General features: G+C 52.5%; 1 long non-coding RNA gene across 2 annotated transcripts; it reads left to right on the top strand.

The window, feature by feature from the left end:
• Positions 1–13528: 13528 nt before the first annotated feature.
• Positions 13529–19439, top strand: LOC142093181 (uncharacterized). 2 transcript variants are annotated; one of them, XR_012677325.1, is made up of 6 exons: positions 13529–13753; positions 15419–15477; positions 15951–16465; positions 18530–18596; positions 19087–19147; positions 19253–19439. It is a non-coding gene; the product is annotated as an uncharacterized LOC142093181 (long non-coding RNA). The 2 variants fall into 2 exon arrangements; XR_012677324.1 differs by lacking the exons at positions 13529–13753; positions 15419–15477 and having other exon boundaries at positions 15657–16465.
• Positions 19440–20711: the final 1272 nt, after the last annotated feature.

Here is a 20711-nt window from a genome sequence, read left to right as displayed (position 1 = left end):
CAGCCACTTGAGGGGCATCGCTCGTGGTTATCCAGCGAGGTTCGGTCATCGGGAACGGATTATCTGTTGCGGGTTATCCCAGGCGAGTTTTCTGCTTGTGGGTGGTCCCGGGTGGACCCCCTGGCGTAGGTCCCCCCCCGCCCCTCCCGGTGTCCGCCCCGCCTTTCCCCTGCGAGGTTTTTCCCCCCGTGCGAGGTTTTCCCTGTGACGCGCCCCCCGTATCCCCTGCCCTCCTACCTCGTGCCCGCACTGCCCTCCTCTCTCCTCTCTCTCCTCCCACCCCCCGTGTTCCGCACTGCCTCCCCGTAACCCCTCTGCCCCGGACCCCTGGGGTGCTGCCTGCCCCGCCAACCTGCCCGTTGCCCCCCGCCCAAACTCTGGCACCCCCCTCCCGCTCCCCCGCACCCCACTCCCACCCCGCTCTCCCTCCTCCTGCATTTTGGGTTTGTGCTGAAAACGGCGTCGGTGACGCGGGGCTGCGTGAGTTCCTGCTAAGCAGCGCTTGCACGGCGCCGGGGGCTGTTCTGCTCCTCGCCCGCCCTGCCGGCGAGCGGGCTGGGGGTGCGCGAGGGCCTGGGAGGGGGCACCGCTGGGAGAGCTGACCCCGGCGGACCCAGGGGATGTTCCAGACCCTACGACGTCAGGAAATAAAACTCGGGGGGGGTGAAAGGGTGAACGAGAAGGGATGAGTGATTAAAGAATTGAAACTATGGGCGAAATGACTTAGTACATTAGTTGCAACATTTTTGTAAGGCTCAGCGGAGGAATCGCAACAACAGTTCCTGATAAGAACCAGGAGTTTGTTCGAAGCCAGTTGAAACCAACCCTGTGATTTGGGTAAAGGCCAAGGAACAACTGAGTCTGTTTTCCGCAAGTCAGTTTTGGCGAGCCAGGCAGGAGATTTCTTTGCTTCACTGCGGGATCGGCTGAGAAGCGGACGCCCCTGGGCGCGCCCCGAGCACTTTCCTCGGAGGGGACTCCACTACCAGCCGCTCACCCTGGGAGTAGATAAGAACCTCCTGAGCCCGCGGAAAGGAAAGGGGCCTGTTTTTAGGAGAGGGGCCTGTAAGTCGTACGCGTGGCCGGGGCTGCTGGTAAATCGCGCAGAGACGTCTGGCGTGCAGCATAGTCCCCGTATGGTAGGAGGGTACCCTGCACGGTAATAGGGGGATCCGCTGACCGATAGAGCGGCCGCTAGCGATCTTGGGAGTAGATCGAGTGGATCCGAGGTTTTCGCTGCATCCCAGTGTTGGGAACCAGGACGGACCTGCTAATGACTGGTATATAAGAAGCAGGAGAAGGGTAAGCGAACCTCCCCGCAATTGCGGTTGGGCTATTTTTATATTTGCAGCTGCTGGAGGGATAACAGCCAGAATATGAATTGTATGCTTTATCTATGAAACGCCCGGGTATTTTATGTTAGAACCATTTGTGTGTTTGGGACGCAGCGCAGCTGCGGAGTGAGTGCAGAGTTTTGTTTTGTGACCTTCGCGAGGAGAGCGGCTGGCAATTATGTCTTTGTCTTTATGTGTGCGTAATGTATGGAAAGATTGAAAGATTGTAAATGTCTCTATATGTTAATGAAGGAGCAAGACGGAGGGGATCGCTTCTTTGGTGGTTTGGACTCGAACCCTGGGAATATTTAAACGAAGGAGGGAATTGGATAAGGAGGGAGTTACGAAATGGGTAACACTCAAAGGGAAATCTTGAAGAAAAGCCCCTTAGGCTGTGTGCTTGCCCATTGGAAGGATATTGTTGGAACTGGAGGGACAGAAAGTAAAAAGACTCTCATTAAGTATTGTAACCAATGGTGGCCGTTGTATAAATTGGAAAGTGAGGCTAAATGGCCATTCAATGGATCTATAGATTACAATACTCTCTTACAATTGATGCTGTTTTTAAGAAGGGAAGGGAAGTGGGATGAAGTTTCATATGCAGATATGTTTTTCACCTTCCGAAATCATCCGGAGTGGCAAAGGGACTGCGGGATGGTGCTGCCGCAGGACCCTATGGTACTTGCACTTGAGCGAGAAAATAACAAAAAATCTGAAAGTAAATTGAGACGATGCTGTTCGGCGTGCAGTATTGGGCATCGGTGTATTAAAGTAAACAAAATCCATCAGGCACCGGAGCCAGACTTGACTGACCTGTTTAAGCCTCCCCCTCGACCACAGGAACGGGGTGCGGACTCGGACGAAACTTCCACTCCCCCGGATAGCCCAGTATCTTCCCGCACCAGAAAGAAATCTGTCCCGACAGCCTTGCAGGCACCCCTGCGAGAAGCGGTAGGACCCGAGGGTGGGACAATGCTAATCAAGGTACCTTTTTCCACTACTGACTTAGGGGAATGGAAAAAAGTTGCAAAGGATTATAGGAGTGATCCGATAGGGGTAACCAAGCATTTTCAGTTTATAATAAAACAGCACAACCCTGATTGGAGGGACATACAACTGCTATTAGAATATATGACAGAAACAGAGAAGCAGTTGATTTTAAAAACAGCAGGAGATTTGGCTGAGGATCACTACAAAATCACAAGAGAGGATGTAAAGGAATTTTTCCCCCTCCAGGATCCAAAATGGGACCCAAATAGATCAGCAGATATAGAAAAACTACAAGGCTATCAAGAGTGGATCTCAAGAGGAATGGAAAGGGCCATCCCCAAAACTATAAATTGGTCAGTTTTGTATGCAGTGAAACAGGGTCCCTCTGAGTCCCCATCCGAATTCCTGGATCGATTGAGAGATGCAATGCGCCGTAATACGCCACTGGACCCTGGGTCTGAAGTAGGGATACAACAGCTAGTTTCTTTGTTTCTAGGTCAGTCCACCGGGGACATTAGACGTAAGCTCCAGAAGTTACGCACTACAGAAAGCAGGAATTTGGAAGTATTGTTGGATGAAGCGTGGAGAGTGTTTAGCAATAGAGAGGAGGGTTATAGGCAAGGGCAGAGGAGAATAATAGCGGCTGTTAGGGAAGAGGAAGAAAGGATACCTAGGCGGCTAGGCAAAGATCAGTGTGCATTTTGCAAAAGAATTGGTCATTGGAAGAATGAATGTCCGGAGAAATGGAGAAGGAAGGAAAAGGAGTGGAATAATCAGAAGAGGAGGATAGTGGCCCATGTGAAAAAGGACTGATGGGAACCGGGGGAATCTACCCTAGCGGATCCACTGGTTATAATGCAGCTAGGGAAGGAGCAAAAGAAAGTGGAATTTCTGGTTGACACGGGGGCAACGTATTCGGTTTTGAATCAAGCCTTGATGCCCCTGGGAAGTGACTGTATCATGGTAAAAGGGGCAACTGGCCAAAGTGAAAAGGCATATTTTTGTGAACCTCTGAGATATAAACTGGGAAAACAATGGGGCATCCACACATTTCTGTACATGCCTAACTCCCCAAAAGCACTTCTGGGGAGGGATTTATTGGAACAATTGGGTGCAATAATTAAATTTGAAAAGGGAGAAATTACTCTGGAGGTAAATGACCAGCAGTATATCCAAATAATGAGTTTATCCCTAACTAGTGTTCCTACAGAAGGAAAAATCAGCGAAGAAATCATGAACCAGGTATATCCCGGGGTATGGGCCACCGATGTGCCCGGGAAAGCAAAGAATGCTTCACCTGTTGAGGTTAAGCTCAAAGACGGACGACAGCCGGTAAGAATCAAACAATATCCCCTAAGGAAGGAGGACAGGGAGGGAATTCAGCCAATAATAGAAAAATTTTTGCAACTGGGATTATTAAAGGAATGCGAATCCGACTTTAACACTCCCATACTACCTGTCCGTAAACCCGACGGGTCATATCGGGTGGTCCAGGACCTACGGGCTATAAATAAGATAACTGAGGATCTCTACCCCGTAGCGGCTAATCCGTATACTCTGTTAACTGTATTAACGCCTGAGCTAACTTGGTTTACTGTTTTAGACCTGAAGGATGCCTTCTTTTGCCTCCCTCTCCATAAAGCCAGCCAGAAAATATTTGCATTCGAATGGGAAAACCCCAAAACCGGTCGCAAGACTCAACTCACCTGGACGGTGTTGCCACAAGGATTTAAAAATAGCCCTACGATTTTTGGCAATCAGCTTGCAAAGGACTTGGAATCATGGGAAATCCCGTCTGAAAAGGGAAAACTGCTACAATACGTGGATGGTATCCTGATTGCCACCGAAACAGAGAATGATTGTATCACCTGGACGGTGAGTCTATTAAATTTCTTGGGGCTCCAAGGGTACCGGGTGTCTAAGAAGAAAGCCCAAGTAATACAGCGCAAGGTGATTTATTTGGGCTATGAAATCAGTGCTGGACAAAGGACTTTGGGACAGGCCCGAAAAGAAATAATATGCCAAACTCCGAGACCGCAAACGGTGAAGGAGTTACGAACTTTCCTGGGGATGACTGGGTGGTGCCGACTGTGGATCTACAACTATGGACTGCTTGTTAAACCCCTGGTAACGACCACTGAGCAGAAACCCCTTAAATGGAACGAAGAGACCATACGGGCCTTTGAGCTGCTAAAAAAGGCCCTGATGTCGGCCCCAGCCTTGGGACTCCCAGATGCAAGTAAGCCATTTTTCCTTTTTTCCCACGAGAAGCAGGGGATTGCCCTAGGCATATTAGCTCAAGATCTGGGCCCATATCGACGAGCAGTTGCTTACCTTTCCAAACAATTGGATGCAACTGCAAAGGGTTGGCCTGGATGCTTGCGAGCGATCGCGGCCGTAGTACTAAACATCCAGGAAGCCCGAAAATTCACCCTGGGCCAGAAAATGACTGTGTTGGTGTCCCATACAGTATCTGCAGTACTAGAAGCGAAAGGTGGACACTGGCTTTCCCCACAAAGATTCTTGAAATACCAGGCTATAATGGTAGAACAAGATGATGTGGAGATTGTAGTCACTAACATTGTCAATCCAGCCTCTTTCCTCAGTAAAAACACAGGAGAACCAGTGCATCATGACTGTCTGGAAACCATAGAAGCAACATATTCGAGCCGTTCGGACCTGAGAGACAGTCCTATGGAAAACACGGAAAATTGGTTCACGGATGGAAGCAGCTATGTCCTAAGTGGTAAAAGACATGCCGGATATGCCATTACCACCAGTCAGGAAGTAATAGAGTCAAGGCCTTTGCCCATGAATACCTCTGCACAGAAGGCAGAAATAATTGCTCTAACTCGCGCCTTGGAATTGGCCCGAGGCAAAGCTGCGAATATCTATACAGACTCGAAGTATGCCTTTGGAGTTGTACATGCGCATGGAGCAATCTGGAAGGAGAGAGCATTACTGAACACACAGGGTAAGAACATCAAACATGCAGAGGAGATCCTGAAACTGTTGGAGGCAGTCCAACTCCCTGAGAAAGTGGCGATCATGCACATTAAAGCGCACCAGAAGGTGAATTCGGAGTTGGAAAGAGGAAATGAGCTGGCGGACAGAGAGGCAAAACAGGCAGCCAAAGCAAAGGTGAAAACAGAAGGAGCTTTAGTCCCTGACAGGCGAATCTCCCTAGAAGGTAAGCCAGAATATACAAAAGAAGATCAAAAGCTTATTACAGATTTAGAAGGGACATATAATAAAGAGGGGTGGGCTCTCACCCCACAAGGGAAACTAATCATTCCCTCCTATCTAACATGGTCTCTGATAAGGGAGGAACATAAGAAGAGACATTGGGGGGCAGAAGCCTTATATAAACATCTAATTAGAGAGATCGTAGCCAGAAATCTATACACCACTGTGAGACAAGTAACTCAACAGTGCGATCTTTGCCTCCAGATTAATCCCAAGAATACCCCCAAACCAGAAATGGGCCAAATTGGGAAAGGCAACGGGCCTGGACAACAATGGCAGATCGACTTTTCAGAACTCCCAAGAAAAGGGGGGTATCGATATTTATTGGTGTTGACTGATACCTTTTCAGGTTGGCCAGAGGCATTCCCTACCAGAACAGCCAAGGCTCGGGAGGTAACTAGAACATTAATACAAGAAATAATACCACGTTTTGGGGTTCCAGCAACCATATCTTCTGACAGAGGACCACATTTCATCTCAAAAGTAGTACAACAAATTAGCCGCCATTTGGGCATAGATTGGCAGCTTCATACCCCATATCGCCCTCAGTCAAGTGGCCAAGTAGAAAAAATGAACCACTTAATCAAACAGCAGATCGTGAAATTGGGACAGGAAACTAACTTGGCCTGGCCTCAGTCTCTTCCTTTGGCTCTTTTGCGCATACGAACTAGGCCAAGAGCAAGAGAAGGACTGAGCCCTTTTGAAATCTTGTATGGACGACCCTGTAGAATACAGAAAGGGATGTCTACACAAGTTGGGGATGAAATCATGACCTCCTATATGGTGGCATTAGGCAAACAACTCAGTAAAATTGAGAAGCATGTGGTTGGGACTCGAAGTAGGGGTTTGGATGGGCCTGTACATAACATACAACCTGGGGACTATGTGTATATAAAGTCTCTTACAGAAAAGACTTTGGAGCCACAGTGGGAAGGACCATTCCAGGTACTCCTTACCTCCTTCACGGCAATCAAGATTGAAGAACAGAGCGCCTGGATCCATCATACCAGAGTGAAAAAGGCCCCTCGGTCACTATGGAAATCAACGCCAGCTGGGCCCCTAAAATTACGCTTTCAACGAAAAATGGGTATTCATGGGTATTCATCGTAGGTATAATAGGACTATGGGCAAGAACAGTTTATACGTGGGAAAGTAATACCTTTTTACAGCTCCATAATAAAATCGCTGGAGTTATGAATTGGACTAATTGCTGGATGTGTTCACACCTGCCAAAGAGTCTAGGTAGTGGTCATCCCGTAATTGCCACAATTTTCTCAAATGATTCTAGAATAACCAAGGCGTTTCAGAACATGTCCCTTAAAGAATACATAGATGTTGGACAAGAGAGTCTAAACTGGATGATTGATTTAAGCTCCTTGTGGAACCGTACCCAAGGAGTGCCTTGTGTTCAGAGGTGCCGAATAGAGAATATTACAGGAATGGAGAGCAATATAGGGGTAATCGCACGAGTAAAGGGTGCGAAAATTTGAAATAGGAGATTATCCCAATTGCACCTCGTATATTAGTTATGGAAGTGCAAATATGTGGGCTAGCAAACAAACTAGACGAAGAAGTAATACTACTCCCAAAGGCTGGCCCACCCCAGTTGGACGAGGGCGGTACTGGATTTGTGGATCCAAGGGATATAAAGTATTGCCTCTGGGATGGGCAGGTAAATGTGCTATGGGAACTATAATACCAGATATTGAAACTAAACGAAACTATTACGAAACTCGTAATCGCACGAGTAAAGGGTGCGAAAATTTGAAATTCGAAATAGGAGATTATCCCAATTGCACCTCGTATATTAGTTATGGAAGTGCAAATATGTGGGCTAGCAAACAAACTAGACGAAGAAGTAATACTACTCCCAAAGGCTGGCCCACCCCAGTTGGATGAGGGCGGTACTGGATTTGTGGATCCAAGGGATATAAAGTATTGCCTCTGGGATGGGCAGGTAAATGTGCTATGGGAACTATAATACCAGATATTGAAACTAAACGAAACCTTACAGATTGGGTGGGATCAAATGGACTGTTACGAACCTATATGAAACAATTTAGAGGAAAACGGAATGCTAATCCATTAATAGAAAGAAATACTGGATTCCATAGTTTTGCTAGGTGGTTTCTCCCCTGGTTAGGAGTAAGTGAATTAGAGAAGGCTTTAGTAAATATATCGGCCGCTCTAGAAATTTTAAGTAATAGCACCGCTGAAGCTATCAAAGCCCGCCAGGAAGAGGTTTCCTCCCTGAGTAAGGTAGCTCTCCAAAATAGGTTGGGTTTGGATATGTTGTTCGCTCAGCAAGGAGGGTTGTGTACGGTTATAGGAGAGCGATGTTGTACATATATTAATCGTGAGCTGAGCGACAAGTGGAAAAGGACCTATCTCAAATTTGGAAGCAAGCTAAACTTTTCCATGAAGTAACTAGAGATGATACATCTTGGGGCCTTCAGGAACTATGGGAGAAACTTACCTCTTGGTTACCGAATTTAACATGGCTTAGACAACTGTTTATTATAATAATAATTATTATTGTTATGTTTATAGCTCTCTGTATTACAGTTCGATGTAGTCTGTGGTGTTTCAAAAACACAGGAGACTCTTACAGTGAATGGAAGAAAAATCAACTACGACGTAGACTTGAGTCCAATAAATATTTTGAAAAGACACTAGATAAAGAAACATTATGTTAAACCGAACATAGTAAAAGAATTTACTAACTCTTCAGAAAAGGGGGGAATGAAAGGGTGAACGAGAAGGGATGAGTGATTAAAGAATTGAAACTATGGGCGAAATGACTTAGTACATTAGTTGCAACATTTTTGTAAGGCTCAGCGGACGAATCGCAACAACAGTTCCTGATAAGAGCCAGGAGTTTGTTCGAAGCCAGTTGAAACCAACCCTGTGATTTGGGTAAAGGCCAAGGAACAACTGAGTCTGCGCAAAGACGGGGGTTATTAGCGGTGACGAAGAGGAACCACTAACCTTCATCCCCACGACCCCCGACGACCACCACCAGGAGGCAATGCGCAAGCGTAGATAGGAGGGGCTCATGGAAATAACGTCTTGAAGCTTATTTTAATACAAAGCGGGGATAGGTCATGCATATGTATAGGCGTATTATCTATATGCAACATTTCGCTGTATATATTTCTGGCAAGTACCGTGTTGAGGCGCGCACGACTTTGGTGGGGTTACCCCCCGTGCCGCCCAGCGCTGAATAAACATACCTACTTTACAATCTCACAGATTGTGGAGTCTGTTTTCCGCAAGTCGGGGGAGGTTGGCGGGGGGGCCGCTGCTGGGCTGCGGCTGGCTGGGCATCGGTCGGTTGGCGGCGAGCCGTTGTTTTCATTTGTACCGCTTGTCTGTCTGGGGTTTTTCTCTCTGTTGTTTGGGGTTTTTGTTTTCCCCCCTTTTCCTTACAAGTGGAGTTTTTTCACTTTTGCCCTTCCAATTCTCTCCCCCCTCCCACTGAGGGGGGCAGCGAGTGAGCGGTTGTGTGGTGCTGAGTTGCCAGCTGGGATTCAACCACGGCACAAGGTGAGTTGCAAGCCCTGCCTGGCTAAACGCTTTAGGCTCTCCGTGTTATTCCTGCCATCTTACGAGGCCCTCCTTGTTCTTTCCTGCTGCTTTCAAGTGCCTTGTGCTCCATCAGCAGTCTGGGAAGGATGGTTGTGGCAGGAGCTGCAGCACCCTGTGACTCCTTCTCAGGCTGTTAGCTTCGCCCCGACGCTGTTAGCGTCGGCTCTGCACGGGACGCAGGCAGCCCGCAGAGCTTGGCGCCAAGCCATTCCTTTCCCCTCTGCGCAGCAGCGGTTCTGCCGCTGCTACAGGCAGCCGCTTGCTCGAGGGCGAGGGGCTGGGATGACGACAGGCTGCTGCACGCTTCAGTCGAAGTAAGACGCCGTTCTCTGGGGAGCCGGTGCAAGGAGAGCTCAGGTCCGTTCTGTACTGCCGATGGCTCTTCACAAGGGAAGCGTGCTCTGGTTTTAGCAGAAAAAGGTGTCGGTCACAGGCAGCCACCTATCACTGTGCACAGCTCAGCTATTTGGCAGGGGTCTTGCTTGTTCAAGTAGAGGCGTATTCCTCGCCTTGCAGTCTCGATGGCAAAACAATCGGGGGTTCAAGCTACAAAAGCCTTTTGACATCGGAGCGAGGTGGCAGCTGGGTTTCTACCAGCACCGTACTTAGCTGTGTTGCTAGCTGAAAATGGCTCGCGGGCCAGGAGATATGCAGAGGGGTCTAAAATAAAGAAACCAAGTGTTGAAGTGATTGTTTCAAGGAGGCAAATTAGGCAGCTAAAGGAACCGAGCTGCTCACCTGTCACGTTGGCAGAACAGCCCCTCCAGCCCACTAAGTGCTGCGTGTTGCAGGCAGCAAAGTGCAACTGTGACGCTTGCTGGCAGGAGCGGCAAGGAGGGCAGAGCTACGCGCCCTGTACAGAGCAAGGATGGAACCTGCCGGGCTCTACGGTCAACTGCTGAGGACGCCTAATACACCAGCAGGCCTCTTGGCTTTCCCTGCTTCATTTCTAATTCCTTTGCACGCTGGAGGGCAGGGTGGTAAGTGACGTCGTGCAGTGTCTCTCCTCCAAGTGGCAAGCCCTGCGTGTGTGCAGGATGAGGAGAGCAAAGTGCTGATAGCACAGAGGCGAGGAAAGGTGCAAACACCGCAACAAAGGCCCAGGACCACCAGCGTATCGCTCGTTTGCAGGTCAGCCACTGGCACCGGGTCTGCTCAGAAGCGCGGTTTCCTGATGGACATAGCTGCCCCTCCTCTGCTCTCAGGGTGTCACCCGTGTGGCCTTATTTTTTTTAAATCTCTCTCCAGCATCCGTTGAGTCGCTGCTGTCACTCCCACAAGCCCGATGCCACCTGCAGACCGAGACAGCGATCCCTGGGGCTTCCTCCGGGTTAGAAAGAAACCTGTTCCACAGGTTCCCCGCGCTGCTTCTCCTCCCTGGGTAATGGGCTGGGGGGCACGGGCAGAAACAACCACGGGCCTTGTAAAGCGGCCAAAGGGAAAGGACTGAAATGCTGGAGCCACCGGGTGCTTTTTGGTACAGAGGCGATGAAGATTAGTGCCCGGGCCGCGAGTGGGAAAAGGGCAGGGAAATCTAAGCCCAGTACCGCCAGTAGGCAGTTACGGTCTTTCGATGGTACGAACTGGGCGGAGAGAAGGGGAAAGGGCCGGTGAGGCGACGGTGGCACCCGGCGGCCGGAATGGGGTACTGCAGCTCTTGAGCCGCGCATGCGCAGTGGCGCGCTTTTCTTGGCTCGCTGCTGCCACCGAGCGACCAGAATTGGGTACTGCAGCCCTTGAGCCGCCCATGCGCGGTGGCGCGCTTTTTCTTTGCTCGCTGCTGCCACCGAGCGACCAGAATTCGGTACTGCAGCTCGGGAGCCGCGCATGCGCGGAGGCGCGCTTTTCTTGGCTCGCTGCTGCCACCGAGCGACCAGAATTCGGTACTGCAGCCCTGGAGCCGCGCATGCGCGGTGGCGCCCCCTTTCTCCGCGCTGCCGTCCGCCGGTAACGGCAATGCCGTATTGTGGTGCCTGCGGGGTGATGCCGCCGCGTTCGTTGGTTCGTCCCGGTAAGGAAACGCCGCTGCCGCCCCACGTGCGCGATGCCGGCGGGCGCTGGGCGCCCAAAGCGCGGAACTGCACCGCTGGTGCCGCCCCCGGGCACGAGCCGCCCGGCGGCTGCTCGCTGCTGCTGCCGCCCCGTGGCCGAATCGCGGTACTGCAGCGCCGGCACCGCTCAGGTGCGCAGCAGCGCCGCCGCCTTCGCTGCTGCCGCCCCGAAGCCGAAGCGTGGTCCTGCAGCCCGGCGCTCGCGCGCCGGCTGTGGCCCCTCCATGCGCCGTCCCCATCCCGGTGCCTCCCTCATCCCGGTGCATTCGTCATCCCGGGCGGCAACGATTAGGGTGCCCCCCCCCCCGCATGCCAGCACCCCCAAGAGTGTCGGCGTGTCCCAGTGCTGTCCCCATCCCTGGGGCAGCTCCCCGTCCCCTGTCCCTGCGGCTGGTCGTTGGGCTCTGTGTTCCCCCAATAAAACACGGGGACGGAGGGGACCCCTGGGGACAGGGGGCGGGGACCCCCAGAGAGTGGGCTGTGCTGCCGTCGCTCCTTGGTGCTGGCCCTGCTTGTCCCCTGTCCCCCCAGTGGTGACGAGCTCCGGGCCACTGGCGGGGACCCTCACTGTCACCTTCCCCCCATGCCGGTTGCCACCAGCGACAGGGACAGCGACGCACCCCCGGGGGTGTTTGGGGTCCCCAGGGTGGGAGCGGAGCTGCAGGATGCCGGGTCCCCCCTGCCCGAGCCCTGCAGACCCAGGTGGAGCGCAGGCAACCCCGGCCCTGTCCCCAGCCCTGTCTCCGCGTGGCCGTGGGTCGGTGCTGCCATTGCGTGGCCAGCGGCTGGGAGGACACAGCTCCCGCCGGCTGGGGCCAGAGGAGCCCGGCAGCCTGGGGACCCCCGGGAAGGGCTGGCTGTCGTGGGGACTCGGCGCCCAGGGCCCAGGGCACCCCAGAGACCCTACAACAGCGTGCAGCATGAACTATTTTATTACCTGTGCAGTATCCATGAGTGAGTCCCCATCATTCCCATCCTGGTCCCCCAGTGGGTCGGGGTCCCAGCTGCCCCTGGGGGTGGCTGCAGGTGTGGGGGGTGGGATCCCTTCTCCCTGCCGTGCCCCCCACCTCCCCAGGGTCATCCCTCCCAGTCTCAACCCCCCACATGGTGTCCTCAATCTCCCGAGAAACACCTCTGTCCCCCAATGTCCCCCTACCTACCCCACTCCCAGGGTCCCTCCCGGACCCCAGGATTGCCCCCCTGCCCCATCCTGAGGCCCCCCCCCCATCGCCATGGTCACCCCTAGGCCTGAGACACCCCCCCTCCCCAGCACGGCAGGTGCCTGGGGAGACACTGGGAAGAGCCGGCACCGCCATCTCGGGGTCCTGCTGGCCCTCATCCCCCCTAAAGTCTTGCACCATGCTCTGCTCCTTGGGGGGAGTGCCCACAGTCAGGGGGGTGGGGGCTCCCCTCCTCCCCAGGGAACCCCCCCAACCTGTCCAGGGCACCCTCTGCCACCTCCCCAGGGTCCAATCACCGTAACAGGATCTGACCCTGGGATCCTGCTGGTTAACGTCAGGTGCAAGAGAAGGTTCCTCATTACTCCTTGATTAGTTCTTAGGTGCCAGCTCGAGCTGGGTGCCTCCAGAGAGGGACCCCTACCCCGGATCACCCTCCTTGCACACCTGCACCCGTTGCAGGAGGGTCCACGCACACCATGGGAGCCATGTGGGAACCGGAGGCGGCCTCGAGGCTGCTCAGCAGCAGTCAAAACACCCCAGTGGTTTCAGGCACCGGCTGTTTTGCTCCCGAACCCAAGGGTACTGCCGAGAAAACTAACCACCACTGTCACACGAGGGTCCTGCACAATCGCCACCATCGCACAAGGGTCCCCGTGCACCTGCCCGCCATTGCACGAGGGTCCCCTGCACACCAACCAATTGCATAAGGGTCTTCCTGCACTGCCCCCCCCATTGCATGGGGGTCTCCACACACCGACCCCCCGTTGCGCAAAGGTCCCTGCACAATCACCACCGTTGCAGGGGGGTCCCTGCGCAGGCACCCGCACTGCACGAGGCGCCGTGCGCATGCGCACTTCCGGGGCGGGGACTACAACTCCCGGCGTGCCCCCCGCGGGCGGCCCGGAGGAGCCGCGCGCTGATTGGCTGCGGAGGATATTTCAACGGGGCGCGCGGCGGGCTCTGCACCCAGGCGGCGGCGCTGGGGAGTGGGGCTGTGGGTCCTGGCGGGGCTTGAGAGTGGGGCTTGGGGCTCCCACGGGGCTGGAAAATGGTGTGGTCGGGTGCTGTGAGCACCGGGGGTCCTGGGGCTGGGAGGCACTTGCAAACACCGGGGAGGGGCTGCGAGCATGGGGGGGCACAAGGGTTGCACCAGGGTCCGTGCACGATCACCTCCATTGTACGGGTGTCGATGTGCAGCCAGCCGGGCTGCACGAGGCGCCGTGCGCATGCGCGGTCCCGGGGCGGGGACTACAACTCCCGGCGTGCCCCGCGCGGGCGGTGCGGTGGAGCCGCGCGCTGATTGGCTGCGGACGGTATTTCAACGGGGCGCGCGGCGGGCTCTGCACCCAGGCGGCGGCGCAGCGTGAGTGTGAGGGGCCGCGGGCCCGGGGAGCCGAGGAGTGGGGCTGTGGCGGGGGGCGGCGGTCCTGCAGGCTCCGGGGACGGGGGCTGGGGGCTCCAGGCGGGGGAGGGGCGGGGGGGGAGGGCTGTGTGCCCTAGGGGGGCCGCGCAGTGGGGCCGGGGCGGGGGGGCGGGGGGGGGCGCTGTGTGCAAACAGACCCTCCCTGCGAGTTCCCACTGTCGCCCCGTGGGGCCGGGGACCCCCCAGCCCTCCCTGCAGGCAGACGGGCAGCCTGTAGGCAATGGAGGCCGCCCGCCCCAGCGAGGTGCTCGAGCCTGGGGGCTTCACGGGCCGAGTCGAGGGAGGAGCTGCTGGAGAGAGGGCTTAGAAACGGCCTTCTGCCCCCGAAACTGCTGGAGCATTTGAAGGGGAGGGACAGGTCCACCCCAGGGCCCCAAGGGGAAGACCTCGGAGCAGGGACTTGGGGTTGTTCCAGGAGCAAAAGCTGGTCCCAGCCAGCTCGCCTCTGCTCCCCCGGCACCGGGATCGGACCTTTCAGCCCTGTTTCTGCCCGAAGCATCACACAAGCGCTTGCCCTCCCCCGGGGCATCTTTGGGCCTTGAGAACAGGTGCAGCAGCTGGGTTTTTGGGCTCAGAAATGGGCACCAAGTGAGCTGGTTTGGGGGCCCAAAGCAAAAGCCGGTTTGGCCGTTTGTGCGGGGGGGTGGGAGGGCATTGGGGCTGCAGGGGAAAGCAGGGGGTGGGCAGGGTGCGTGGACCCTCCCCGGGGGTGGGGGTCTGGTCCTGCTGGACCTCGAAGTGCGGGAGGCCGGCATGCACCAGGCCCAACTCAACGTCTGCGGTGGTCTCTGGGGGGAAGAGGTGGTCTCTGCTTTTCAGACCCCGCACGCCCTCTTCGAGTCCAGCTCTTGCTTGTCGACTGCTTCGAATAGTTATTAACTAATTAGTCGTACAAACTAATTGGTATTTATACAATGTACAACTATGATATTTTATCCTAATGGTCAAGTTTTGACAGCGATTGGTTTACGACCTTGTCAAAAGCCCAGGCTGTTGCAAATAGCTGGAGCTTGTAAGGAGAAGGAGCTGAAATCAACGGTGCAGAGCTGGAGCTTCAATTAGCCAGAACCGTCGCAAGCAGGAGCTGGAACGAGACAGGGTGTCCGCTGTCTGGGGCATGCCTTAGCCAGAGGCAAAATTACCAGCAGCTGTAACGAGCAGGAGCTGCGATTCGCTGCAGTGTCTGTTTGCCGGAGCATCCGTCGGCCAGACTGCACTCCCAGCACGGCTGAAGAGCAGCCAGGCGCAGGCAGGGCTGTCCCCAGCAAGGCGCTCCGAGCGGCAGGGAGGCGAGTTGTCCTTCTGCCAGCGGGGAGCCCGGCCTCTTCCCTCAGGGATTAAATCCACGCCACGCGTGGATCCGCTCTCTTTGCGTGGAGGGTCTCTCCCGGACCCGTTCCCGAGGGCTGAAGCGAGGTCCCCCGGGGGGCAGGCGGCAGCACGAGGCGGCGGTGTCTCCCCGGTACCCGGCAAAGGGGAGCGAAACCGGCCGGCTGGAGCTCCCAGGGTGCACAGCCCGGCCCCGCACGGAAGAATCCTTCCCTGGGTTTTCACCGTTGGCTGGGTGTGACAAACAGGTTCATTTTGTGCCTCCTCTTTTCCCAGCGTCACCTTCTGCGTCACGTGAAGAAAATCCTGCGTGGTTGACGCCGCTTGCTGCTCAGGTAATGGCACGTGTGGGGCCGGGGGAGCCGGGAGAAACATTGGCGCGTTCAAGGACGCTGCAGATGCTCCATGTCAAACCCAGGGAAAAGGCAAATTTGCTGATGGTGCAGAAAAGCTGATGAACAATTGCCGTGAACAGAGCGTGCCTACGTACCCTCGTTAGCGTAACTAACCCTGGGTAGTTACGAGTGTTTTCCTTTCAGGGAAAAGAATGAGCTTTCATCTATGAAAAATTAAGAGCTGCCTGTGTCCTTCTTTAAGTTCAAGTGTTTCTCTTCTGTTTGTTCATACTGATTTTATGGGCAGGTTGGAAATAGCCTTCTATTTTTATAGGCATAACTCAATTTGTAGTACTACGTGGTGTCAGGGTAGTTAATTTTTGAGCACCCAGGTACCACTAGAAACGTAATGAATGAGACACGATGGAAACTGATATTTAAACTTGATTTTTACTTGATTTTTTTTTCATTAGAGTGTTGATGGCACGTTGTCCTGTGGCTCAATCCACGTTCTGTTCAGTGGAGTCTTCAGTCTAGGACTTCCAAGGGAAAAAGTTGGTCCTTCCAAAAAAGGGCTAGTCATTCATAGGATCGAGGTATAGACTTGGCGAGCCGCTTAAGTACGTGATCAGAATTAAAGCCGAATGTCGCTTCATGTTGCTGCTGTTGGCCTTCACTTTTGTTAATTTCCCCGCTGCTCCGTCATGGTTGGGAGCTCTGAATCATCATTTTTTTCACTCCTAACGCATTTTTCTCCCCAAGGAGAGGCTACGTTTAAAAGTTACTTAGTTTCCTCGCAAATGCATCGGTCAATAAAACGGAGTTATGATTATTAAAACCACACAAATGACACCAGTCTTACAGATCTGGACTATTTCTGAACACGTGTTCATCACGTGCAGATGTCATCGGGATACGGATCATCTGCACTTCGTGCTCTGATGAGACGATCAGCTGAGACAGGGACGAGCTCCAAAAGAAAAAAAACGTACAAGGTCAAGGTTTTGTTTTGTTGTTGGTTTTTGTGGGCTTTTTGTGTTTGTGTTATTTTTTGGTTTGTGGTTTGTTTTTTTTTTTTAAAAAGAGCGCGAAGTTGACAGGTGGCAGCCTGCAGAGCTCTCTTGCTGCCTGACCTCTCTTTTTCTTCTCTGTCACTCCTCTTTCGTGGCTGTAATTTTCACTCGGGTAGTTTTAGAAGAGCGATTTAGTTCCTCGCCTGTGTAAATGTGCTGGTAATTCCTGGAAGGTAAATGCTTGAACCGGTAGCGAATAACTTGGCTACAAGTAGAATTTCTGAAGGAAGAACAACAACAGCAGGAAGCAAGTAGCGAGTTACCACAAATTTGTGTGTGTCAAACACATCAAAGTTTTATTGCCAAACATTGTTTGGCAATGTGTTCCAAATGGCTCGTTTTGGTAAGCATAAATTTTCAGGAAGTTCAGGGTTGTGTGTGGAAAAACGTGCCCCTCTGTCTAGGTGTCCTGCTACGTAAATAGCATCAGTCAGTAGCACATCCAGCGGCAGGGCTGTTGTTCCCTGCTCTCGATATTGCCGTAGTAGTGTTGTGATATTTCGACCTAAGAGGCGGGTTTAGGAATGGAAGGAGAATGCCTGCGTTCTGTAAGGGCTACGAATGCCGACCCTTTTCTCTGCCTGCTGCTTTCCTGGGCGTGAGATGAAACTGTATTTTTTTTCTCCCTTGTTCCCGGTAGAAATATTTCTGAAGCTGTCGCTGCTGTGGGTTTGCAATTTGCGTTACTGCGTTTTTGTAGAGTTCTAGTCACGGATCGTTTCTGCCGCGGCAAAGTGTCAAGATACGGTTTTCAGTTTAAAGCTTCAGAAGCTGCATTCGCTGAAATCGGAGTAGGTGAAGCTGGTTGTTGTGGTTTAACCCGGCAGGCAGCTAAACACCACGCAGCTGCTCGCTCGCTCCCCCTGCCCCCAAAGTGGGGTGGGGGAGAGAATCGGAAAAAAAAGTGAAGTTCGTGGGGTGAGGTAAAGACAGTTTAATGGGACAGAACAGGAAGGGGAAACAATCATAACGATAAAAGAATATACAAAATAAGCGACGCACAATGCGATTGCTCACCGCCCGCCGACTGATGCCCAGCCGGTCCCCGAGCGGCAGTCGCCGCCGCCCGGCCAACTCCCCCAGCTTATGTACTGAGCGCGACGTCATATGGTATGGACTGTCCCTTTGGCCGGTTTGGGTCATCTGTCCTGGCTAAGGTCCCTCCCAGCTTCTCGCTGGCAGGGCATGAGAAGCTGAAAAGTCCCCGACTGGCGTAAGCGCTACTTAGCCACAACTAAAACATCAGCGTGTTATCCACGTTTTTCTCGTCCTAAATCTAAAACACAGCGCTATACCAGTTACCAGGAAGAGAATTAACTCTATCCCAGCCGAAACCAGGACACTGGTCTTGCGCATGATCCTGCTGTGCTCGCAGGGGTGCTCAGTGGCTCCTCATCAAAACAGCGAGGTGTGTGTGGACGTCCGTAGGGTTGCGCTAGGGGTCTGGGGGCGTTATGTATTTTTGCTGTTGGAAGACGGAATAGAGCGTGTGCCTGTTAAATCTAATGATGGTCGAAGGTTGGGAGGGACCCTGAGCAGGTTTGGTGGCACAACTGCAGTTTTCAAAGATCTCGACTGTTTGGAGAAACGGCCTGGAAAAAAGGATTCCTCTTTTGCAGCGAGTTTGCGAGGACAGACGGGTCGCCGTACTCTTTAACAAAAATACTCAACTTGGGACGTATAGGGTGAGGAAATCGCGGCTCTACTTAGGCTTGAGAAAACGTACGTAGGTGTCTGTGCCTGTCACCTGCGCGTCTCTAGGCAAGTGAGTTCTAGCGAAACTAAAGCTGCCGATGAGCCAAAAAAAAAGGCACGGTTGTCTAAAACATGCAGAAGCTCTAGTGGCCTGTCTCAACAACTGCACCACAGATGATGCCAAATACTTTCTTCTCCACTCAGTTGTAGTCTTCACAGAAAAGGAAGCTTTGTGCTAAACGTGTTTTTGTGTTTGTTTTTTTTTTTTTTTCCTTTCCTCTCAGCAGAATGTCAACTGCCGTGAAAGTACGAGACAGATGGAAAGGATCCATAGTGGTCTGCAAGTACAAGGTATGCCTGTGATATGTGTCTGCATTTTTCCTAAGGTGCTTGTAGTGTGGACTTTACAGTTAACACGAAGAATGTGGCAGCTCTCCTTCTATCTGATTTTTTAACATGAAATATTTTAACACAAATACTAAAAATAAAGGTCTGTTCTGGAGCGTGGTACACCTATTCAAGGCTTGTTTTCCTTCGTCTATTTTCTCTTCCTGAAAGCAGAGTCTTCTGTTTCTGTGTGCTTGCTATTAAAGGGTGCTGTGAAAATAATGTTGGACTAGAAGAGGAAAGGAACCGTTTGTAAGAGTTCGGATGTTCGGGAGAAACAGGCTTTGTTTTCATGATAAAAGCTTTATGCTTTTTCAGTCAGTGTTTAAAATACCTTACAGGAGCACTCGAAAACCTTACTGAGATACTAGCATCTGTGCTAAAAGCAATCAAGGTCAAAGAAGAGGCGTGGACAACACGGGACAAATCGGTGTCGCTTCGGTGTGTTTTCCAGGCTTTCCCGAGAAGCGGTAGCAGCCTCGTAACTAGCGACAGAGAGTCCTGATGTGTTTTTGGTGAGTTACTGCTACTATCGCGTCCTTTTTCCTTAACCTGCAGCGCGTAATTTTGACTTTGGTTGGAAAGAGATTTTCCAGAATGGAAATCTTTCTCATTCAAAGGAGTTGCCTTTTACGAACTTCCCATCAGAATGGATCTTCAGCGATGACGTGCTTGGCAGTAGAAGTCATCCGCAACGAGACTTTTTGCTCTCTCTGGAAAAAAAAAAGGGGTAAGTCGATTTCCTTGCAAGGACCCAAGCGCAGCACATCTTCCAATAGTCGACGTATGGCTGATCTTTGGTTCTCGGGTGTAACGGTTGAGAGATCGTAAAGACGCGTTCCTCTGCACGCTTGGGTACAGCCAACAGCATTAGCAAACCTGCCAGTCCTTTTTGGTAGCCTTATGTATTGCAGCACCGGGGATTTGATATTCCCCACTGCCTGCCCCCCCCCCCCCAAAAAAAAAGTAAAACCATATGGGAGATCTCTTATCTCACTGATTTTTCTATCATAAATGAAATTTTAAAAAGAAAGTTAAAATTGTCTAATTTCCAAACTGACTTGCATTGTTTAAACTGCAACTGCCAAATAGCTGTAGCGTATAATTTATTAGGTGTACTTAAGCAGTTGGGTAGTTGCTCTAAACGTTTAAAAAGAGAGGCAGCTGAACGTTACGGGTTTTTTCCCCAATCTTTTGGCAGAGTGCTCTGAAGTACTTTATTTCTGTCTCGCTTTCGACGGCACGTTTCCCCGGCAGTTTGGTAGCATCAGTCTCGGCGCAGCTGGCCAGGCGTCCCTCCTAGTCATGTCACACACGCAAAACCCCTGGTCAAACGATAGCTGTGTAGCTTGGGGGTAGATAATTTAACGGTATGAATTCACAGCTACGCAATTTCAATTAACGCAAAAGGAAAATCAAATATTTTTATAGTATGAGTCTTCTCATTGTACGTATGTAAGTGTGCGCACGCCTTTTTAGCATAAAATGAATTGCTGAGATTTGTTCTTTCTTTTTCATTTTACTCTTCCAAGTTTTACACTTCACTTCCAGCTTTATCGGCCAAGCGAGCGAGATGCGCAGCAGCAGCAGCAGCAGCGCAAGGGCTGGAGCTGTGGCGGCGGATCCGTGAGCGTAGATGCTGATTACGGCGCGCCCTTGTCCTGCAGCCTCACGGGGTTATCTCCCGGCAGCGGTGCTGTAAGGAAGGGACGAGGCGTTTTCCGACACCAGCGAGAGCGTTTACTTCTCTGCTAAGGACGTGTTCAGAATCGCGTCGATTAGTCCTCACGTGGATTTTAAGCGTTCGAATCGCTCGAGCTTTTAAAGGCCGTGTTGTATTTCGAGCTGACCCGTTTGCCTGGCACCCTCCTTTAGCTCGACTGCTACCCTCTCCCTTATCCTGACCGAATTCCTCTGTTGCCTTCGGTGCTGTTTTTTTAACGTGCTGAAATGCCAGTTGGGATTTTTGTTTTTCAGATGCCTCGCTGTGAGCGTCCCGTGGTGCTCAGGAGAGACCCCCAGCCCAGGTTTGCCTGCCGGTCGTTAGGCGTGCTGAGGGTAAGGGGCCGGCGGGCAGCC

The sequence above is a fragment of the Calonectris borealis genome, chromosome 26 (genome assembly GCF_964195595.1).
Source record: "Calonectris borealis chromosome 26, bCalBor7.hap1.2, whole genome shotgun sequence".
NCBI lineage: Eukaryota > Metazoa > Chordata > Aves > Procellariiformes > Procellariidae > Calonectris > Calonectris borealis.
Note: the sequence above shows the minus strand (reverse complement) of the source record. Positions and strands in the feature narration are given on the sequence as shown.